The sequence below is a fragment of the Trichomycterus rosablanca genome, chromosome 4 (assembly GCF_030014385.1).
Source record: "Trichomycterus rosablanca isolate fTriRos1 chromosome 4, fTriRos1.hap1, whole genome shotgun sequence".
Classification (NCBI taxonomy): Eukaryota; Metazoa; Chordata; class Actinopteri; order Siluriformes; family Trichomycteridae; genus Trichomycterus; species Trichomycterus rosablanca.
Genome location: NC_085991.1, coordinates 54,037,364 through 54,055,912, shown reverse-complemented (window position 1 = coordinate 54,055,912; position 18,549 = coordinate 54,037,364). Strand labels below are relative to the sequence as shown.

Below are 18,549 nucleotides of genomic sequence, written 5' to 3'. Positions count from 1 at the left end.
AAAAGATCCCCAGCGCAGTCAAATCCACTACTGTGTTAACTTTCGCATGTCTTATGATCTATGTATGTTCTTTGTCTTCTCTCTGAAACCCACATAGTAAGCTGATTTGTGAACGGTGGTGGTTCGCGGATAGGCCGGTAAGTGGTTCCTGCCCAAATTGTATCTGTGATTGTGTGGTAGGTGTTGAAGATTTGTATTTCACTTGATATATCCTTTGGTCAAATGTATACACGTGATTGTGGGGTAAATCTTTGTAGTGGAAATTTTGATGGTGATTGGCTTTTCCTTATATCCTTTATGTAGAGGGCAGCAGCCATTTCCCCCCCCCCTTCTGTGAAGCACCACCGGCCTATTTCATAACGTTGTGCGGGTTAAAAGAGGTTTTGGAGTTTTCCTATTCGTTTTAAAGAATTGAACTGTGTAATTTTATCGGTGTGACTTTCCTCCTCAATAAACATGTATTAAGACATCAGCTGTGTGTTTCATGTATATCATGATTAATTGAACCAGTGGGGAAGATTCCTTTTCTGTTATTGTTTAAGTGGGGTCTCCCACCCCTTATAACCAGGGAGTGGCGTTGTCGGGTTTACTATCACTTTTCCTAAGGTGATTAAGGCCACAACCATATACACAACCATAATGATTAAGGTCTGATTGAGTGCACTTTATAATTTCCATCTAATTATTTTTGGAACACTTTTACATTGTTTATCACATTCACAGATTCTACCTTGAACAAACCATATATTTGGAATTATGTATTCTTACGTTTTCATGTGAAATGTTTCAATAGTCTTGAAAAATAGGCTACTTAGTTAAGGTCTATTTATTTAAATTGTTGTAGACAGATATTTAAATCTATTCATTAACATAAATATGTGTTTGATAACATGTTTGTAAGAACTTTTCTTTCTTTTTTTTCAATCTACAATCTACAAGATAAATGAATGATGAGTAAAACTATATTTATTTACAGAAACTTATTTTGACACTTTATGGTCATCTATATTCACCACTATGGATTTGGAAAACAAACGCTGGGCTTAACCTGCTCAATGATCAAGAATGTTTAGTTCGATTTTAGTTAGATTCGCTTCATCAGCCACGCAGAACGCAAACGCCACGAGATCCGCTGTAGCTCACGTGGGTTGCAGGTGGCGACTGTCCGACTTGACGGCTTTCTTTTAACCTCCTCCCCCAACTGCAACCGGCAGCTCTCGCTGACCACCAAGGCGAGGCGCAGTTCATCTCGAACAAGCCTAAGCTCTTTGTCTGAATCCCAGCTGTGACATCAGCAAACTCACCGTGCAGCCATTGGAGGAAAGGGGTGTGAAAGCTCTCTGCTAGTCCTGATAGACCAATAATGTGGTGGCACACAGCTGGGGTGATGGTGAAAGCTGTTGTGCAGTTGTTCTCTTTGTTGATGTGATGCAGAGAGATCAGCTGACTGCTGAGATACTGTCCACTATACTAACGAGGACGAGCAAAAGGGGCATCGATTAGGCATACCTCCCTGAAACTCTCACCACTTGAGGTGAACAGAAAGGCCACCTGCAGCAAAGATGTTTCTGCCCGGTTTCGAACCGGGGACCTTTCGCGTGTTAGGCGAACGTGATGACCACTACACTACAGAAACTAACTGAGTGGGGCATTTCCTGGCTGCGGCTTTGTGTCTGGAATAAACTGAAATTCAAAACCTAGATGAAGGAAGAATGTTGTCATGCGAAGCATAAAAAGTCTCAGCTGCTTCTGCCCGGTTTCGAACCGGGGACCTTTCGCGTGTAAAGCCAACGTGATGACCACTACACTACAGAAACTGAGTTGGGCACCTCCTGGCTGCAGCTTAGTGTCTGGATTAAAAAGGGACTCAAAACACACATATGGGCAGAAAGTTATCAAGCGATGCATAAAGGGTAAGCATTGTTTCTGCCCGGTTTCGAAACAGGGACCTTTCGCGTGTGAGGCGAACGTGATGACCACTACACTACAGAAACTGCATGCCTCAGCTCAGTGCCACTTGTGTTGCAGCACTCATCAGAGGCTTCACTCATCCAAAGAACTGGCTCAATTCTACTGACTAAGTCATGGGCCATGGGCTTACCAACAACAAAAAGCTAAAGCAGCAAACACGTGTCTGTGTGCCTTTAAAGCAGAGAAAGCAAAAGTAGCACTTGCAGCAACACAAAAGTATGGCATCAAAGTGTGAAGCCAGGCAAACGGCACAAGACACAAGCACCCAGTCCCTACAGCTAAGCACAAACTGCAGCTTCCACAAGCAGCCTTTGCTTTATGCTAAATGGCCAAACTGGCTCAGTAACATAAGCCTCCCACTCCAAACTAATTCAGTACAACAAGTGAGAAAGATCTCAGTCATGGTCAATGAAACTTTGAAATGAAACTTACAGATGAGAGAGCAGATTTGCAGAAAGGCACCCAGGTGTTCTCCTGCTTCCACAGGGCTATGAGAGTCTCCTTGCATCCCTGGAAACTTTGCAATGTGCAGCAGAAGGAGTCCAAGCAGTATTCCACTAAAATGAACCTGGGTCTTGCTGGGAGCCTCCACTCATCCACAGGACTTGATCACTTCTACTGGTCCCCTCCCTTTCCAGAAATTCAAAAGCTCTTTGTCTGAATCCCAGCTGTGACATCAGCAAACTCACCGTGCAGCTATTGGAAGAAAGGGGTGTGAAAGCTCTCTGCTAGTCCTGATAGACCAATAATGTGGTGGCACACAGCTGTGGTGATGGTGAAAGCTGTTGTGCAGTTGTTCTCTTTGTTGATGTGATGCAGAGAGATCAGCTGACTGCTAAAAGACCTCCTAGCACAATTACTCACCAAAGAACAAGTCTTGGAGACCAACTCCCCTTCACAGAGCCACAAAGACAAAACCAGCACTTGCTTGCAGCAACGGGTTCTAACAGGGTGGTGCTTTTGTCGCCTGCGTTGGTGGTATAGTGGTGAGCATCTGAGGCAATCTGAAATAGAGCCAAACAGGAGCTGTACACAGGGACAGTGGCCATTCTTCTTATCTCATGGAAAGGCCCTTGTTCTACTTAATGTCACCAAGACCAAACAGTGTTACCTTCAAGGAATGTGCCACGTGCAGTTTGAGAAGACTCAAAAAGAAAATCAGATGCAGACTAGTCACTCTTCCATGCCATGCGCTTAGCGGCAAAAACAACGCCGTCTCCCCGTCGGGGAATCGAACCCCGGTCTTCCGCGTGACAGGCGGAGATACTGTCCACCATACTAACGAGGACGAGCAAAAGGGGCATCGATTAGGCATACCTCCCTGAAACTCTCACCACTTGAGGTGAACAGAAAAGCCACCTGCAGCAAAGATGTTTCTGCCCGGTTTCGAACCGGGAACCTTTCGCGTGTTAGGCGAACGTGATGACCACTACACTACAGAAACTAACTGAGTGGGGCACTTCCTGGCTGCAGCTTTGTGTCTGGAATAAACTGAAATTCAAAACCTAGATGAAGGAAGAATATTGTCATGCGAAGCATAAAAAGTCTCAGCTGCTTCTTCCCGGTTTCGAACCGGGGACCTTTCGCGTGTAAAGCTAACGTGATGACCACTACACTACAGAAACTGGATGCCTCGGCTCAGTGCCACTTGTGTTGCAGCACTCATCAGAGGCTTCACTCATCCAAAGAACTGGCTCAATTCTACTGACTAAGTCATGGGCCATGGGCTTACCAACAACAAAAAGCTAAAGCAGCAAACACGTGTCTGTGTGCCTTTAAAGCAGAGAAAGCAAAAGTAGCACTTGCAGCAACACAAAAGCATGGCATCAAAGTGTGAAGCCAGGCAAACGGCACAAGACACAAGCACCCAGTCCCTACAGCTAAGCACAAACTGCAGCTTCCACAAGCAGCCTTTGCTTTATGCTAAATGGCCAAACTGGCTCAGTAACATAAGCCTCCCACTCCAAACTAATTCAGTACAACAAGTGAGAAAGATCTCAGTCATGGTCAATGAAACTTTGAAATGAAACTTACAGATGAGAGAGCAGATTTGCAGAAAGGCACCCAGGTGTTCTCCTGCTTCCACAGGGCTATGAGAGTCTCCTTGCATCCCTGGAAACTTTGCAATGTGCAGCAGAAGTAGTCCAAGCAGTATTCCACTAAAATGAACCTGGGTCTTGCTGGGAGCCTGCACTCATCCACAGGACTTGATCACTTCTACTGGTCCCCTCCCTTTCCAGAAATTCAAAAGCTCTTTGTCTGAATCCCAGCTGTGACATCAGCAAACTCACCGTGCAGCCATTGGAGGAAAGGGGTGTGAAAGCTCTCTGCTAGTCCTGATAGACCAATAATGTGGTGGCACACAGCTGTGGTGATGGTGAAAGCTGTTGTGCAGTTGTTCTCTTTGTTGATGTGATGCAGAGAGATCAGCTGACTGCTAAAAGACCTCCTAGCACAATTACTCACCAAAGAACAAGTCTTGGAGACCAACTCCCCTTCACAGAGCCACAAAGACAAAACCAGCACTTGCTTGCAGCAACGGGTTCTAACAGGGTGGTGCTTTTGTCGCCTGCGTTGGTGGTATAGTGGTGAGCATCTGAGGCAATCTGAAATCCAGCCAAACAGGAGCTGTACACAGGGACAGTGGCCATTCTTCTAATCTCATGGAAAGGCCCTTTTTCTACTTAATGTCACCAAGACCAAACAGTGTTACCTTCAAGGAATGTGCCACGTGCAGTGTGAGAAGACTCAAAAAGAAAATCAGATGCAGACTAGTCACTCTTCCATGCCATGCGCTTAGCGGCAAAAACAATGCCGTCTCCCCGTCGGGGAATCGAACCCCGGTCTTCCGCGTGACAGGCGGAGATACTGTCCACTATACTAACGAGGACGAGCAAAAGGGGCATCGATTAGGCATACCTCCCTGAAACTCTCACCACTTGAGGTGAACAGAAAGGCCACCTGCAGCAAAGATGTTTCTGCCCGGTTTCGAACCGGGGACCTTTCGCGTGTTAGGCGAACGTGATGACCACTACACTACAGGAACTAACTGAGTGGGGCACTTCCTGGCTGCAGCTTTGTGTCTGGAATAAACTGAAATTCAAAACCTAGATGAAGGAAGAATGTTGTCATGCGAAGCATAAAAAGTCTCAGCTGCTTCTGCCCGGTTTCGAACCGGGGACCTTTCGCGTGTAAAGCCAACGTGATGACCACTACACTACAGAAACTGAGATGGGCATCTCCTGGCTGCAGCTTAGTGTCTGGATTAAAAAGGGACTCAAAACAAACATATGGGCAGAAAGTTATCAAGCGATGCAGAAAGGGTAAGCATTGTTTCTGCCCGGTTTCGAACCGGAGACCTTTCGCATGTGAGGCGAACGTGATGACCACTACACTACAGAAACTGCATGCCTCAGCTCAGTGCCACTTGTGTTGCAGCACTCATCAGAGGCTTCACTCATCCAAAGAACTGGCTCAATTCTACTGACTAAGTCATGGGCCATGGGCTTACCAACAACAAAAAGCTAAAGCAGCAAACACGTGTCTGTGTGCCTTTAAAGCAGAGAAAGCAAAAGTAGCACTTGCAGCAACACAAAAGCATGGCATCAAAGTGTGAAGCCAGGCAAACGGCACAAGACACAAGCACCCAGTCCCCACAGCTAAGCACAAACTGCATCTTCCACAAGCAGCCTTTGCTTCATGCTAAATGGCCAAACTGGCTCAGTAACATAAGCCTCCCATTCCAAACTAATTCAGTACAACAAGTGAGAAAGATCTCAGTCATGGTCAATGAAACTTTGAAATGAAACTTACAGATGAGAGAGCAGATTTGCAGAAAGGCACCCAGGTGTTCTCCTGCTTCCACAGGGCTATGAGAGTCTCCTTGCATCCCTGGAAACTTTGCAATGTGCAGCAGAAGGAGTCCAAGCAGTATTCCACTAAAATGAACCTGGGTCTTGCTGGGAGCCTCCACTCATCCACAGGACTTGATCACTTCTACTGGTCCCCTCCCTTTCCAGAAATTCAAAAGCTCTTTGTCTGAATCCCAGCTGTGACATCAGCAAACTCACCGTGCAGCCATTGGAGGAAAGGGGTGTGAAAGCTCTCTGCTAGTCCTGATAGACCAATAATGTGGTGGCACACAGCTGGGGTGATGGTGAAAGCTGTTGTGCAGTTGTTCTCTTTGTTGATGTGATGCAGAGAGATCAGCTGACTGCTAAAAGACCTCCTAGCACAATTACTCACCAAAGAACAAGTCTTGGAGACCAACTCCCCTTCACAGAGCCACAAAGACAAAACCAGCACTTGCTTGCAGCAACGGGTTCTAACAGGGTGGTGCTTTTGTCGCCTGCGTTGGTGGTATAGTGGTGAGCATAGCTGCCTTCCAAGCAGTTGACCCGGGTTCGATTCCTGGCCAACGCATACCCTTTAACCAGCAGGTGCCAAGTGAACAAAAAGTAGCTTGCAACTCCTTTCACATTGCTCGCTGTAACATAATTCCACCATCTCAGCCAGGAAGGTCTGAAGCTGGGCATGTGCAGCATTGGTGGTTCAGTGGTAGAATCCAGCCAAACAGGAGCTGTACACAGGGACAGTGGCCATTCTTCTAATCTCATGGAAAGGCCCTTGTTCTACTTAATGTCACCAAGACCAAACAGTGTTACCTTCAAGGAATGTGCCACGTGCAGTTTGAGAAGACTCAAAAAGAAAATCAGATGCAGACTAGTCACTCTTCCATGCCATGCGCTTAGCGGCAAAAACAATGCCGTCTCCCCGTCGGGGAATCGAACCCCGGTCTTCCGCGTGACAGGCGGAGATACTGTCCACTATACTAACGAGGACAAGCAAAAGGGGCATCGATTAGGCATACCTCCCTGAAACTCTCACCACTTGAGGTGAACAGAAAGGCCACCTGCAGCAAAGATGTTTCTGCCCGGTTTCGAACCGGGGACCTTTCGCGTGTTAGGCGAACGTGATGACCACTACACTACAGAAACTAACTGAGTGGGGCACTTCCTGGCTGCAGCTTTGTGTCTGGAATAAACTGAAATTCAAAACCTAGATGAAGGAAGAATGTTGTCATGCGAAGTATAAAAAGTCTCAGCTGCTTCTGCCCGGTTTCGAACCGGGGACCTTTCGCGTGTAAAGCGAACGTGATGACCACTACACTACAGAAACTGCACGCCTCAGCTCAGTGCCACTTGTGTTGCAGCACTCATCAGAGGCTTCACTCAAACTGGCTCAGTAACATAAGCCTCCCACTCCAAACTAATTCAGTACAACAAGTGAGAAAGATCTCAGTCATGGTCAATGAAACTTTGAAATGAAACTTACAGATGAGAGAGCAGATTTGCAGAAAGGCACCCAGGTGTTCTCCTGCTTCCACAGGGCTATGAGAGTCTCCTTGCATCCCTGGAAACTTTGCAATGTGCAGCAGAAGGAGTCCAAGCAGTATTCCACTAAAATGAACCTGGGTCTTGCTGGGAGCCTCCACTCATCCACAGGACTTGATCACTTCTACTGGTCCCCTCCCTTTCCAGAAATTTAAAAGCTCTTTGTCTGAATCCCAGCTGTGACATCAGCAAACTCACCGTGCAGCCATTGGAGGAAAGGGGTGTGAAAGCTCTCTGCTAGTCCTGATAGACCAATAATGTGGTGGCACACAGCTGGGGTGATGGTGAAAGCTGTTGTGCAGTTGTTCTCTTTGTTGATGTGATGCAGAGAGATCAGCTGACTGCTAAAAGACCTCCTAGCACAATTACTCACCAAAGAACAAGTCTTGGAGACCAACTCCCCTTCACAGAGCCACAAAGACAAAACCAGCACTTGCTTGCAGCAACGGGTTCTAACAGGGTGGTGCTTTTGTCGCCTGCGTTGGTGGTATAGTGGTGAGCATCTGAGGCAATCTGAAATAGAGCCAAACAGGAGCTGTACACAGGGACAGTGGCCATTCTTCTTATCTCATGGAAAGGCCCTTGTTCTACTTAATGTCACCAAGACCAAACAGTGTTACCTTCAAGGAATGTGCCACGTGCAGTTTGAGAAGACTCAAAAAGAAAATCAGATGCAGACTAGTCACTCTTCCATGCCATGCGCTTAGCGGCAAAAACAACGCCGTCTCCCCGTCGGGGAATCGAACCCCGGTCTTCCGCGTGACAGGCGGAGATACTGTCCACCATACTAACGAGGACGAGCAAAAGGGGCATCGATTAGGCATACCTCCCTGAAACTCTCACCACTTGAGGTGAACAGAAAAGCCACCTGCAGCAAAGATGTTTCTGCCCGGTTTCGAACCGGGGACCTTTCGCGTGTTAGGCGAACGTGATGACCACTACACTACAGAAACTAACTGAGTGGGGCACTTCCTGGCTGCAGCTTTGTGTCTGGAATAAACTGAAATTCAAAACCTAGATGAAGGAAGAATGTTGTCATGCGAAGCATAAAAAGTCTCAGCTGCTTCTGCCCGGTTTCGAACCGGGGACCTTTCGCGTGTAAAGCTAACGTGATGACCACTACACTACAGAAACTGAGTTGGGCACCTCCTGGCTGCAGCTTAGTGTCTGGATTAAAAAGGGACTCAAAACAGACATATGGGCAGAAAGTTATCAAGCGATGCATAAAGGGTAAGCATTGTTTCTGCACGGTTTCGAACCGGGGACCTTTCGCGTGTGAGGCGAACATGATGACCACTACACTACAGAAACTAACTGAGTGGGGCACTTCCTGGCTGCAGCTTTGTGTCTGGAATAAACTGAACTTCAAAACCTAGATGAAGGAAGAATGTTGTCATGCGAAGCATAAAAAGTCTCAGCTGCTTCTGCCCGGGTTCGAACCGGGGACCTTTCGCGTGTGAGGCGAACGTGATGACCACTACACTACAGAAACTGGATGCCTCGGCTCAGTGCCACTTGTGTTGCAGCACTCATCAGAGGCTTCACTCATCCAAAGAACTGGCTCAATTCTACTGACTAAGTCATGGGCCATGGGCTTACCAACAACAAAAAGCTAAAGCAGCAAACACGTGTCTGTGTGCCTTTAAAGCAGAGAAAGCAAAAGTAGCACTTGCAGCAACACAAAAGCATGGCATCAAAGTGTGAAGCCAGGCAAACGGAACAAGACACAAGCACCCAGTCCCTACAGCTAAGCACAAACTGCAGCTTCCACAAGCAGCCTTTGCTTTATGCTAAATGGCCAAACTGGCTCAGTAACATAAGCCTCCCACTCCAAACTAATTCAGTACAACAAGTGAGAAAGATCTCAGTCATGGTCAATGAAACTTTGAAATGAAACTTACAGATGAGAGAGCAGATTTGCAGAAAGGCACCCAGGTGTTCTCCTGCTTCCACAGGGCTATGAGAGTCTCCTTGCATCCCTGGAAACTTTGCAATGTGCAGCAGAAGTAGTCCAAGCAGTATTCCACTAAAATGAACCTGGGTCTTGCTGGGAGCCTCCACTCATCCACAGGACTTGATCACTTCTACTGGTCCCCTCCCTTTCCAGAAATTCAAAAGCTCTTTGTCTGAATCCCAGCTGTGACATCAGCAAACTCACCGTGCAGCCATTGGAGGAAAGGGGTGTGAAAGCTCTCTGCTAGTCCTGATAGACCAATAATGTGGTGGCACACAGCTGTGGTGATGGTGAAAGCTGTTGTGCAGTTGTTCTCTTTGTTGATGTGATGCAGAGAGATCAGCTGACTGCTAAAAGACCTCCTAGCACAATTACTCACCAAAGAACAAGTCTTGGAGACCAACTCCCCTTCACAGAGCCACAAAGACAAAACCAGCACTTGCTTGCAGCAACGGGTTCTAACAGGGTGGTGCTTTTGTCGCCTGCGTTGGTGGTATAGTGGTGAGCATAGCTGCCTTCCAAGCAGTTGACCTGGGTTCGATTCCCGGCCAACGCATACCCTTTAACCAGCAGGTGCCAAGGGAACAAAAAGTAGCTTGCAACTCCTTTCATATTGCTCGCTGCAACATAATTCCACCATCTCAGCCAGGAAGGTCTGAAGCTGGGCATGTGCAGCATTGGTGGTTCAGTGGTAGAATCCAGCCAAACAGGAGCTGTACACAGGGACAGTGGCCATTCTTCTAATCTCATGGAAAGGCCCTTGTTCTACTTAATGTCACCAAGACCAAACAGTGTTACCTTCAAGGAATGTGCCACGTGCAGTTTGAGAAGACTCAAAAAGAAAATCAGATGCAGACTAGTCACTCTTCCACTTGAGGTGAACAGAAAGGCCACCTGCAGCAAAGATGTTTCTGCCCGGTTTCGAACCGGGGACCTTTCGCGTGTAAAGCGAACGTGATGACCACTACACTACAGAAACTGAGTCTAGCACCTCCTGGCTGCAGCTTAGTGTCTGGATTAAAAAAGGACTCAAAACACAAATATGGGCAGAAAGTTATCAAGCGATGCATAAAGGGTAAGCATTGTTTCTGCCCGGTTTCGAACCGGGGACCTTTCGCGTGTGAGGCGAACGTGATGACCACTACACTACAGAAACTGCATGCCTCAGCTCAGTGCCACTTGTGTTGCAGCACTCATCAGAGGCTTCACTCATCCAAAGAACTGGCTCAATTCTACTGACTAAGTCATGGGCCATGGGCTTACCAACAACAAAAAGCTAAAGCAGCAAACACGTGTCTGTGTGCCTTTAAAGCAGAGAAAGCAAAAGTAGCACTTGCAGCAACACAAAAGCATGGCATCAAAGTGTGAAGCCAGGCAAACGGCACAAGACACAAGCACCCAGTCCCTACAGCTAAGCACAAACTGCAGCTTCCACAAGCAGCCTTTGCTTTATGCTAAATGGCCAAACTGGCTCAGTAACATAAGCCTCCCACTCCAAACTAATTCAGTACAACAAGTGAGAAAGATCTCAGTCATGGTCAATGAAACTTTGAAATGAAACTTACAGATGAGAGAGCAGATTTGCAGAAAGGCACCCAGGTGTTCTCCTGCTTCCACAGGGCTATGAGAGTCTTCTTGCATCCCTGGAAACTTTGCAATGTGCAGCAGAAGGAGTCCAAGCAGTATTCCACTAAAATGAACCTGGGTCTTGCTGGGAGCCTCCACTCATCCACAGGACTTGATCACTTCTACTGGTCCCCTCCCTTTCCAGAAATTTAAAAGCTCTTTGTCTGAATCCCAGCTGTGACATCAGCAAACTCACCGTGCAGCCATTGGAGGAAAGGGGTGTGAAAGCTCTCTGCTAGTCCTGATAGACCAATAATGTGGTGGCACACAGCTGGGGTGATGGTGAAAGCTGTTGTGCAGTTGTTCTCTTTGTTGATGTGATGCAGAGAGATCAGCTGACTGCTAAAAGACCTCCTAGCACAATTACTCACCAAAGAACAAGTATTGGAGACCAACTCCCCTTCACAGAGCCACAAAGACAAAACCAGCACTTGCTTGCAGCAACGGGTTCTAACAGGGTGGTGCTTTTGTCGCCTGCGTTGGTGGTATAGTGGTGAGCATAGCTGCCTTCCAAGCAGTTGACCCGGGTTCGATTCCCGGCCAACGCATACCCTTTAACCAGCAGGTGCCAAGTGAACAAAAAGTAGCTTGCAACTCCTTTCATATTGCTCGCTGCAACATAATTCCACCATCTCAGCCAGGAAGGTCTGAAGCTGGGCATGTGCAGCATTGGTGGTTCAGTGGTAGAATCCAGCCAAACAGGAGCTGTACACAGGGACAGTGGCCATTCTTCTAATCTCATGGAAAGGCCCTTGTTCTACTTAATGTCACCAAGACCAAACAGTGTTACCTTCAAGGAATGTGCCACGTGCAGTTTGAGAAGACTCAAAAAGAAAATCAGATGCAGACTAGTCACTCTTCCATGCCATGCGCTTAGCGGCAAAAACAATGCCGTCTCCCCGTCGGGGAATCGAACCCCGGTCTTCCGCGTGACAGGCGGAGATACTGTCCACTATACTAACGAGGACGAGCAAAAGGGGCATCGATTAGGCATACCTCCCTGAAACTCTCACCACTTGAGGTGAACAGAAAGGCCACCTGCAGCAAAGATGTTTCTGCCCGGTTTCGAACCGGGGACCTTTCGCGTGTTAGGCGAACGTGATGACCACTACACTACAGAAACTAACTGAGTGGGGCACTCCCTGGCTGCAGCTTTGTGTCTGGAATAAACTGAAATTCAAAACCTAGATGAAGGAAGAATGTTGTCATGCGAAGCATAAAAAGTTTCAGCTGCTTCTGCCCGGTTTCGAACCGGGGACCTTTCGCGTGTAAAGCCAACGTGATGACCACAACACTACAGAAACTGAGTTGGGCACCTCCTGGCTGCAGCTTAGTGTCTGGATTAAAAAGGGACTCAAAACAGACATATGGGCAGAAAGTTATCAAGCGATGCATAAAGGGTAAGCATTGTTTCTGCCTGGTTTCGAACCAGGGACCTTTCGCGTGTGAGGCGAACGTGATGACCACTACACTACAGAAACTGCATGCCTCAGCTCAGTGCCACTTGTGTTGCAGCACTCATCAGAGGCTTCACTCATCCAAAGAACTGGCTCAATTCTACTGACTAAGTCATGGGCCATGGGCTTACCAACAACAAAAAGCTAAAGCAGCAAACACGTGTCTGTGTGCCTTTAAAGCAGAGAAAGCAAAAGTAGCACTTGCAGCAACACAAAAGCATGGCATCAAAGTGTGAAGCCAGGCAAACGGCACAAGACACAAGCACCCAGTCACTACAGCTAAGCACAAACTGCAGCTTCCACAAGCAGCCTTTGCATTATGCTAAATGGCCAAACTGGCTCAGTAACATAAGCCACCCACTTTAAACTAATTCAGTACAACAAGTGAGAAAGATCTCAGTCATGGTCAATGAAACTTTGAAATGAAACTTACAGATGAGAGAGCAGATTTGCAGAAAGGCACCCAGGTGTTCTCCTGCTTCCACAGGGCTATGAGAGTCTTCTTGCATCCCTGGAAACTTTGCAATGTGCAGCAGAAGGAGTCCAAGCAGTATTCCACTAAAATGAACCTGGGTCTTGCTGGGAGCCTCCACTCATCCACAGGACTTGATCACTTCTACTGGTCCCCTCCCTTTCCAGAAATTTAAAAGCTCTTTGTCTGAATCCCAGCTGTGACATCAGCAAACTCACCGTGCAGCCATTGGAGGAAAGGGGTGTGAAAGCTCTCTGCTAGTCCTGATAGACCAATAATGTGGTGGCACACAGCTGGGGTGATGGTGAAAGCTGTTGTGCAGTTGTTCTCTTTGTTGATGTGATGCAGAGAGATCAGCTGACTGCTAAAAGACCTCCTAGCACAATTACTCACCAAAGAACAAGTCTTGGAGACCAACTCCCCTTCACAGAGCCACAAAGACAAAACCAGCACTTGCTTGCAGCAACGGGTTCTAACAGGGTGGTGATTTTGTCGCCTGCGTTGGTGGTATAGTGGTGAGCATAGCTGCCTTCCAAGCAGTTGACCCGGGTTCGATTCCCGGTCAACGCATACCCTTTAACCAGCAGGTGCCAAGTGAACAAAAAGTAGCTTGCAACTCCTTTCATATTGCTCGCTGCAACATAATTCCACCATCTCAGCCAGGAAGGTCTGAAGCTGGGCATGTGCAGCATTGGTGGTTCAGTGGTAGAATCCAGCCAAACAGGAGCTGTACACAGGGACAGTGGCCATTCTTCTAATCTCATGGAAAGGCCCTTGTTCTACTTAATGTCATCAAGACCAAACAGTGTTACCTTCAAGGAATGTGCCACGTGCAGTTTGAGAAGACTCAAAAAGAAAATCAGATGCAGACTAGTCACTCTTCCATGCCATGCGCTTAGCGGCAATCGAACCCCGGTCTTCCGCGTGACAGGCGGAGATACTGTCCACTATACTAACGAGGACGAGCAAAAGGGGCATCGATTAGGCATACCTCCCTGAAACTCTCACCACTTGAGGTGAACAGAAAGGCCACCTGCAGCAAAGATGTTTCTGCCCGGTTTCGAACCGGGGACCTTTCGCGTGTTAGGCGAACGTGATGACCACTACACTACAGAAACTAACTGAGTGGGGCACTTCCTGGCTGCAGCTTTGTGTCTGGAATAAACTGAAATTCAAAACCTAGATGAAGGAAGAATGTTGTCATGCGAAGCATAAAAAGTCTCAGCTGCTTCTGCCCGGTTTCGAACCGGGGACCTTTCGCGTGTAAAGCGAACGTGATGACCACTACACTGCAGAAACTGAGTCGGGCACCTCCTGGCTGCAGCTTAGTGTCTGGATTAAAAAGGGACTCAAAACACAAATATGGGCAGAAAGTTATCAAGCGATGCATAAAGGGTAAGCATTGTTTCTGCCCGGTTTCGAACCGGGGACCTTTCGCGTGTGAGGCGAACGTGATGACCACTACACTACAGAAACTGCATGCCTCAGCTCAGTGCCACTTGTGTTGCAGCACTCATCAGAGGCTTCACTCATCCAAAGAACTGGCTCAATTCTACTGACTAAGTCATGGGCCATGGGCTTACCAACAACAAAAAGCTAAAGCAGCAAACACGTGTCTGTGTGCCTTTAAAGCAGAGAAAGCAAAAGTAGCACTTGCAGCAACACAAAAGCATGGCATCAAAGTGTGAAGCCAGGCAAACGGCACAAGACACAAGCACCCAGTCCCTACAGCTAAGCACAAACTGCAGCTTCCACAAGCAGCCTTTGCATTATGCTAAATGGCCAAACTGGCTCAGTAACATAAGCCACCCACTCCAAACTAATTCAGTACAACAAGTGAGAAAGATCTCAGTCATGGTCAATGAAACTTTGAAATGAAACTTACAGATGAGAGAGCAGATTTGCAGAAAGGCACCCAGGTGTTCTCCTGCTTCCACAGGGCTATGAGAGTCTTCTTGCATCCCTGGAAACTTTGCAATGTGCAGCAGAAGGAGTCCAAGCAGTATTCCACTAAAATGAACCTGGGTCTTGCTGGGAGCCTCCACTCATCCACAGGACTTGATCACTTCTACTGGTCCCCTCCCTTTCCAGAAATTTAAAAGCTCTTTGTCTGAATCCCAGCTGTGACATCAGCAAACTCACCGTGCAGCCATTGGAGGAAAGGGGTGTGAAAGCTCTCTGCTAGTCCTGATAGACCAATAATGTGGTGGCACACAGCTGGGGTGATGGTGAAAGCTGTTGTGCAGTTGTTCTCTTTGTTGATGTGATGCAGAGAGATCAGCTGACTGCTAAAAGACCTCCTAGCACAATTACTCACCAAAGAACAAGTCTTGGAGACCAACTCCCCTTCACAGAGCCACAAAGACAAAACCAGCACTTGCTTGCAGCAACGGGTTCTAACAGGGTGGTGCTTTTGTCGCCTGCGTTGGTGGTATTGTGGTGAGCATAGCTGCCTTCCAAGCAGTTGACCCGGGTTCGGTTCCCGGCCAACGCATACCCTTTAACCAGCAGGTGCCAAGGGAACAAAAAGTAGCTTGCAACTCCTTTCATATTGCTCGCTGCAACATAATTCCACCATCTCAGCCAGGAAGGTCTGAAGCTGGGCATGTGCAGCATTGGTGGTTCAGTGGTAGAATCCAGCCAAACAGGAGCTGTACACAGGGACAGTGGCCATTCTTCTAATCTCATGGAAAGGCCCTTGTTCTACTTAATGTCACCAAGACCAAACAGTGTTACCTTCAAGGAATGTGCCACGTGCAGTTTGAGAAGACTCAAAAAGAAAATCAGATGCAGACTAGTCACTCTTCCATGCCATGCGCTTAGCGGCAAAAACAATGCCGTCTCCCCGTCGGGGAATCGAACCCCGGTCTTCCGCGTGACAGGCGGAGATACTGTCCACTATACTAACGAGGACGAGCAAAAGGGGCATCGATTAGGCATACCTCCCTGAAACTCTCACCACTTGAGGTGAACAGAAAGGCCACCTGCAGCAAAGATGTTTCTGCCCGGTTTCGAACCGGGGACCTTTCGCGTGTTAGGCGAACGTGATGACCACTACACTACAGAAACTAACTGAGTGGGGCACTTCCTGGCTGCAGCTTTGTGTCTGGAATAAACTGAAATTCAAAACCTAGATGAAGGAAGAATGTTGTCATGCGAAGCATAAAAAGTCTCAGCTGCTTCTGCCCGGTTTCGAACCGGGGACCTTTCGCGTGTAAAGCGAACGTGATGACCACTACACTACAGAAACTGAGTCGGGCACCTCCTGGCTGCAGCTTAGTGTCTGGATTAAAAAGGGACTCAAAACACAAATATGGGCAGAAAGTTATCAAGCGATGCATAAAGGGTAAGCATTGTTTCTGCCCGGTTTCGAACCGGGGACCTTTCGCTTGTGAGGCGAACGTGATGACCACTACACTACAGAAACTGCATGCCTCAGCTCAGTGCCACTTGTGTTGCAGCACTCATCAGAGGCTTCACTCATCCAAAGAACTGGCTCAATTCTACTGACTAAGTCATGGGCCATGGGCTTACCAACAACAAAAAGCTAAAGCAGCAAACACGTGTCTGTGTGCCTTTAAAGCAGAGAAAGCAAAAGTAGCACTTGCAGCAACACAAAAGCATGGCATCAAAGTGTGAAGCCAGGCAAACGGCACAAGACACAAGCACCCAGTCCCTACAGCTAAGCACAAACTGCAGCTTCCACAAGCAGCCTTTGCATTATGCTAAATGGCCAAACTGGCTCAGTAACATAAGCCTCCCACTCCAAACTAATTCAGTACAACAAGTGAGAAAGATCTCAGTCATGGTCAATGAAACTTTGAAATGAAACTTACAGATGAGAGAGCAGATTTGCAGAAAGGCACCCAGGTGTTCTCCTGCTTCCACAGGGCTATGAGAGTCTCCTTGCATCCCTGGAAACTTTGCAATGTGCAGCAGAAGGAGTCCAAGCAGTATTCCACTAAAATGAACCTGGGTCTTGCTGGGAGCCTCCACTCATCCACAGGACTTGATCACTTCTACTGGTCCCCTCCCTTTCCAGAAATTTAAAAGCTCTTTGTCTGAATCCCAGCTGTGACATCAGCAAACTCACCGTGCAGCCATTGGAGGAAAGGGGTGTGAAAGCTCTCTGCTAGTCCTGATAGACCAATAATGTGGTGGCACACAGCTGGGGTGATGGTGAAAGCTGTTGTGCAGTTGTTCTCTTTGTTGATGTGATGCAGAGAGATCAGCTGACTGCTAAAAGACCTCCTAGCACAATTACTCACCAAAGAACAAGTCTTGGAGACCAACTCCCCTTCACAGAGCCACAAAGACAAAACCAGCACTTGCTTGCAGCAACGGGTTCTAACAGGGTGGTGCTTTTGTCGCCTGCGTTGGTGGTATTGTGGTGAGCATAGCTGCCTTCCAAGCAGTTGACCCGGGTTCGATTCCCGGCCAACGCATACCCTTTAACCAGCAGGTGCCAAGGGAACAAAAAGTAGCTTGCAACTCCTTTCATATTGCTCGCTGCAACATAATTCCACCATCTCAGCCAGGAAGGTCTGAAGCTGGGCATGTGCAGCATTGGTGGTTCAGTGGTAGAATCCAGCCAAACAGGAGCTGTACACAGGGACAGTGGCCATTCTTCTAATCTCATGGAAAGGCCCTTGTTCTACTTAATGTCACCAAGACCAAACAGTGTTACCTTCAAGGAATGTGCCACGTGCAGTTTGAGAAGACTCAAAAAGAAAATCAGATGCAGACTAGTCACTCTTCCATGCCATGCGCTTAGCGGCAAAAACAATGCCGTCTCCCCGTCGGGGAATCGAACCCCGGTCTTCCGCGTGACAGGCGGAGATACTGTCCACTATACTAACGAGGACGAGCAAAAGGGGCATCGATTAGGCATACCTCCCTGAAACTCTCACCACTTGAGGTGAACAGAAAGGCCACCTGCAGCAAAGATGTTTCTGCCCGGTTTCGAACCGGGGACCTTTCGCGTGTTAGGCGAACGTGATGACCACTACACTACAGAAACTAACTGAGTGGGGCACTTCCTGGCTGCAGCTTTGTGTCTGGAATAAACTGAAATTCAAAACCTAGATGAAGGAAGAATGTTGTCATGCGAAGCATAAAAAGTCTCAGCTGCTTCTGCCCGGTTTCGAACCGGGGACCTTTCGCGTGTAAAGCCAACGTGATGACCACTACACTACAGAAACTGAGATGGGCACCTCCTGGCTGCAGCTTAGTGTCTGGATTAAAAAGGGACTCAAAACAAACATATGGGCAGAAAGTTATCAAGCGATGCAGAAAGGGTAAGCATTGTTTCTGCCCGGTTTCGAACCGGAGACCTTTCGCATGTGAGGCGAACGTGATGACCACTACACTACAGAAACTGCATGCCTCAGCTCAGTGCCACTTGTGTTGCAGCACTCATCAGAGGCTTCACTCATCCAAAGAACTGGCTCAATTCTACTGACTAAGTCATGGGCCATGGGCTTACCAACAACAAAAAGCTAAAGCAGCAAACACGTGTCTGTGTGCCTTTAAAGCAGAGAAAGCAAAAGTAGCACTTGCAGCAACACAAAAGCATGGCATCAAAGTGTGAAGCCAGGCAAACGGCACAAGACACAAGCACCCAGTCCCCACAGCTAAGCACAAACTGCATCTTCCACAAGCAGCCTTTGCTTCATG

General features: G+C 47.8%; 29 non-coding genes across 29 annotated transcripts; 5 read left to right on the top strand and 24 right to left on the bottom strand.

Annotated features, from left to right (window-relative positions):
- Nucleotides 1–1,563: 1,563 nt before the first annotated feature.
- Nucleotides 1,564–1,636, bottom strand: trnav-aac (transfer RNA valine (anticodon AAC)). Its single transcript has one exon. It is a non-coding gene; the product is annotated as a tRNA-Val (tRNA).
- Nucleotides 1,637–1,744: 108 nt separating this feature from the next.
- trnav-uac (transfer RNA valine (anticodon UAC)) lies at nucleotides 1,745–1,817 on the bottom strand. Its single transcript has one exon. It is a non-coding gene; the product is annotated as a tRNA-Val (tRNA).
- A 2,972-nt stretch (nucleotides 1,818–4,789) lies between these two features.
- trnad-guc (transfer RNA aspartic acid (anticodon GUC)) lies at nucleotides 4,790–4,861 on the bottom strand. The gene has a single exon. It is a non-coding gene; the product is annotated as a tRNA-Asp (tRNA).
- A 264-nt stretch (nucleotides 4,862–5,125) lies between these two features.
- Nucleotides 5,126–5,198, bottom strand: trnav-uac (transfer RNA valine (anticodon UAC)). Its single transcript has one exon. It is a non-coding gene; the product is annotated as a tRNA-Val (tRNA).
- Nucleotides 5,199–6,321: 1,123 nt separating this feature from the next.
- Nucleotides 6,322–6,393, top strand: trnag-ucc (transfer RNA glycine (anticodon UCC)). The gene has a single exon. It is a non-coding gene; the product is annotated as a tRNA-Gly (tRNA).
- Nucleotides 6,394–6,740: 347 nt separating this feature from the next.
- Nucleotides 6,741–6,812, bottom strand: trnad-guc (transfer RNA aspartic acid (anticodon GUC)). Its single transcript has one exon. It is a non-coding gene; the product is annotated as a tRNA-Asp (tRNA).
- An 83-nt stretch (nucleotides 6,813–6,895) lies between these two features.
- trnav-aac (transfer RNA valine (anticodon AAC)) lies at nucleotides 6,896–6,968 on the bottom strand. Its single transcript has one exon. It is a non-coding gene; the product is annotated as a tRNA-Val (tRNA).
- Nucleotides 6,969–7,076: 108 nt separating this feature from the next.
- On the bottom strand, nucleotides 7,077–7,149 carry trnav-uac (transfer RNA valine (anticodon UAC)). The gene has a single exon. It is a non-coding gene; the product is annotated as a tRNA-Val (tRNA).
- Nucleotides 7,150–8,244: 1,095 nt separating this feature from the next.
- On the bottom strand, nucleotides 8,245–8,317 carry trnav-aac (transfer RNA valine (anticodon AAC)). Its single transcript has one exon. It is a non-coding gene; the product is annotated as a tRNA-Val (tRNA).
- Nucleotides 8,318–8,783: 466 nt separating this feature from the next.
- On the bottom strand, nucleotides 8,784–8,856 carry trnav-cac (transfer RNA valine (anticodon CAC)). The gene has a single exon. It is a non-coding gene; the product is annotated as a tRNA-Val (tRNA).
- Nucleotides 8,857–9,802: 946 nt separating this feature from the next.
- Nucleotides 9,803–9,874, top strand: trnag-ucc (transfer RNA glycine (anticodon UCC)). The gene has a single exon. It is a non-coding gene; the product is annotated as a tRNA-Gly (tRNA).
- A 350-nt stretch (nucleotides 9,875–10,224) lies between these two features.
- Nucleotides 10,225–10,297, bottom strand: trnav-uac (transfer RNA valine (anticodon UAC)). Its single transcript has one exon. It is a non-coding gene; the product is annotated as a tRNA-Val (tRNA).
- A 104-nt stretch (nucleotides 10,298–10,401) lies between these two features.
- trnav-cac (transfer RNA valine (anticodon CAC)) lies at nucleotides 10,402–10,474 on the bottom strand. Its single transcript has one exon. It is a non-coding gene; the product is annotated as a tRNA-Val (tRNA).
- Nucleotides 10,475–11,420: 946 nt separating this feature from the next.
- trnag-ucc (transfer RNA glycine (anticodon UCC)) lies at nucleotides 11,421–11,492 on the top strand. The gene has a single exon. It is a non-coding gene; the product is annotated as a tRNA-Gly (tRNA).
- Nucleotides 11,493–11,839: 347 nt separating this feature from the next.
- Nucleotides 11,840–11,911, bottom strand: trnad-guc (transfer RNA aspartic acid (anticodon GUC)). Its single transcript has one exon. It is a non-coding gene; the product is annotated as a tRNA-Asp (tRNA).
- An 83-nt stretch (nucleotides 11,912–11,994) lies between these two features.
- On the bottom strand, nucleotides 11,995–12,067 carry trnav-aac (transfer RNA valine (anticodon AAC)). The gene has a single exon. It is a non-coding gene; the product is annotated as a tRNA-Val (tRNA).
- Nucleotides 12,068–12,352: 285 nt separating this feature from the next.
- On the bottom strand, nucleotides 12,353–12,425 carry trnav-cac (transfer RNA valine (anticodon CAC)). Its single transcript has one exon. It is a non-coding gene; the product is annotated as a tRNA-Val (tRNA).
- A 946-nt stretch (nucleotides 12,426–13,371) lies between these two features.
- Nucleotides 13,372–13,443, top strand: trnag-ucc (transfer RNA glycine (anticodon UCC)). Its single transcript has one exon. It is a non-coding gene; the product is annotated as a tRNA-Gly (tRNA).
- Nucleotides 13,444–13,918: 475 nt separating this feature from the next.
- Nucleotides 13,919–13,991, bottom strand: trnav-aac (transfer RNA valine (anticodon AAC)). The gene has a single exon. It is a non-coding gene; the product is annotated as a tRNA-Val (tRNA).
- A 108-nt stretch (nucleotides 13,992–14,099) lies between these two features.
- On the bottom strand, nucleotides 14,100–14,172 carry trnav-uac (transfer RNA valine (anticodon UAC)). The gene has a single exon. It is a non-coding gene; the product is annotated as a tRNA-Val (tRNA).
- Nucleotides 14,173–14,276: 104 nt separating this feature from the next.
- trnav-cac (transfer RNA valine (anticodon CAC)) lies at nucleotides 14,277–14,349 on the bottom strand. Its single transcript has one exon. It is a non-coding gene; the product is annotated as a tRNA-Val (tRNA).
- Nucleotides 14,350–15,714: 1,365 nt separating this feature from the next.
- Nucleotides 15,715–15,786, bottom strand: trnad-guc (transfer RNA aspartic acid (anticodon GUC)). Its single transcript has one exon. It is a non-coding gene; the product is annotated as a tRNA-Asp (tRNA).
- Nucleotides 15,787–15,869: 83 nt separating this feature from the next.
- trnav-aac (transfer RNA valine (anticodon AAC)) lies at nucleotides 15,870–15,942 on the bottom strand. The gene has a single exon. It is a non-coding gene; the product is annotated as a tRNA-Val (tRNA).
- A 108-nt stretch (nucleotides 15,943–16,050) lies between these two features.
- trnav-uac (transfer RNA valine (anticodon UAC)) lies at nucleotides 16,051–16,123 on the bottom strand. Its single transcript has one exon. It is a non-coding gene; the product is annotated as a tRNA-Val (tRNA).
- A 104-nt stretch (nucleotides 16,124–16,227) lies between these two features.
- On the bottom strand, nucleotides 16,228–16,300 carry trnav-cac (transfer RNA valine (anticodon CAC)). The gene has a single exon. It is a non-coding gene; the product is annotated as a tRNA-Val (tRNA).
- A 946-nt stretch (nucleotides 16,301–17,246) lies between these two features.
- trnag-ucc (transfer RNA glycine (anticodon UCC)) lies at nucleotides 17,247–17,318 on the top strand. The gene has a single exon. It is a non-coding gene; the product is annotated as a tRNA-Gly (tRNA).
- Nucleotides 17,319–17,665: 347 nt separating this feature from the next.
- On the bottom strand, nucleotides 17,666–17,737 carry trnad-guc (transfer RNA aspartic acid (anticodon GUC)). Its single transcript has one exon. It is a non-coding gene; the product is annotated as a tRNA-Asp (tRNA).
- Nucleotides 17,738–17,820: 83 nt separating this feature from the next.
- trnav-aac (transfer RNA valine (anticodon AAC)) lies at nucleotides 17,821–17,893 on the bottom strand. Its single transcript has one exon. It is a non-coding gene; the product is annotated as a tRNA-Val (tRNA).
- A 108-nt stretch (nucleotides 17,894–18,001) lies between these two features.
- trnav-uac (transfer RNA valine (anticodon UAC)) lies at nucleotides 18,002–18,074 on the bottom strand. The gene has a single exon. It is a non-coding gene; the product is annotated as a tRNA-Val (tRNA).
- Between the last annotated feature and the right edge of the window lie 475 nt (nucleotides 18,075–18,549).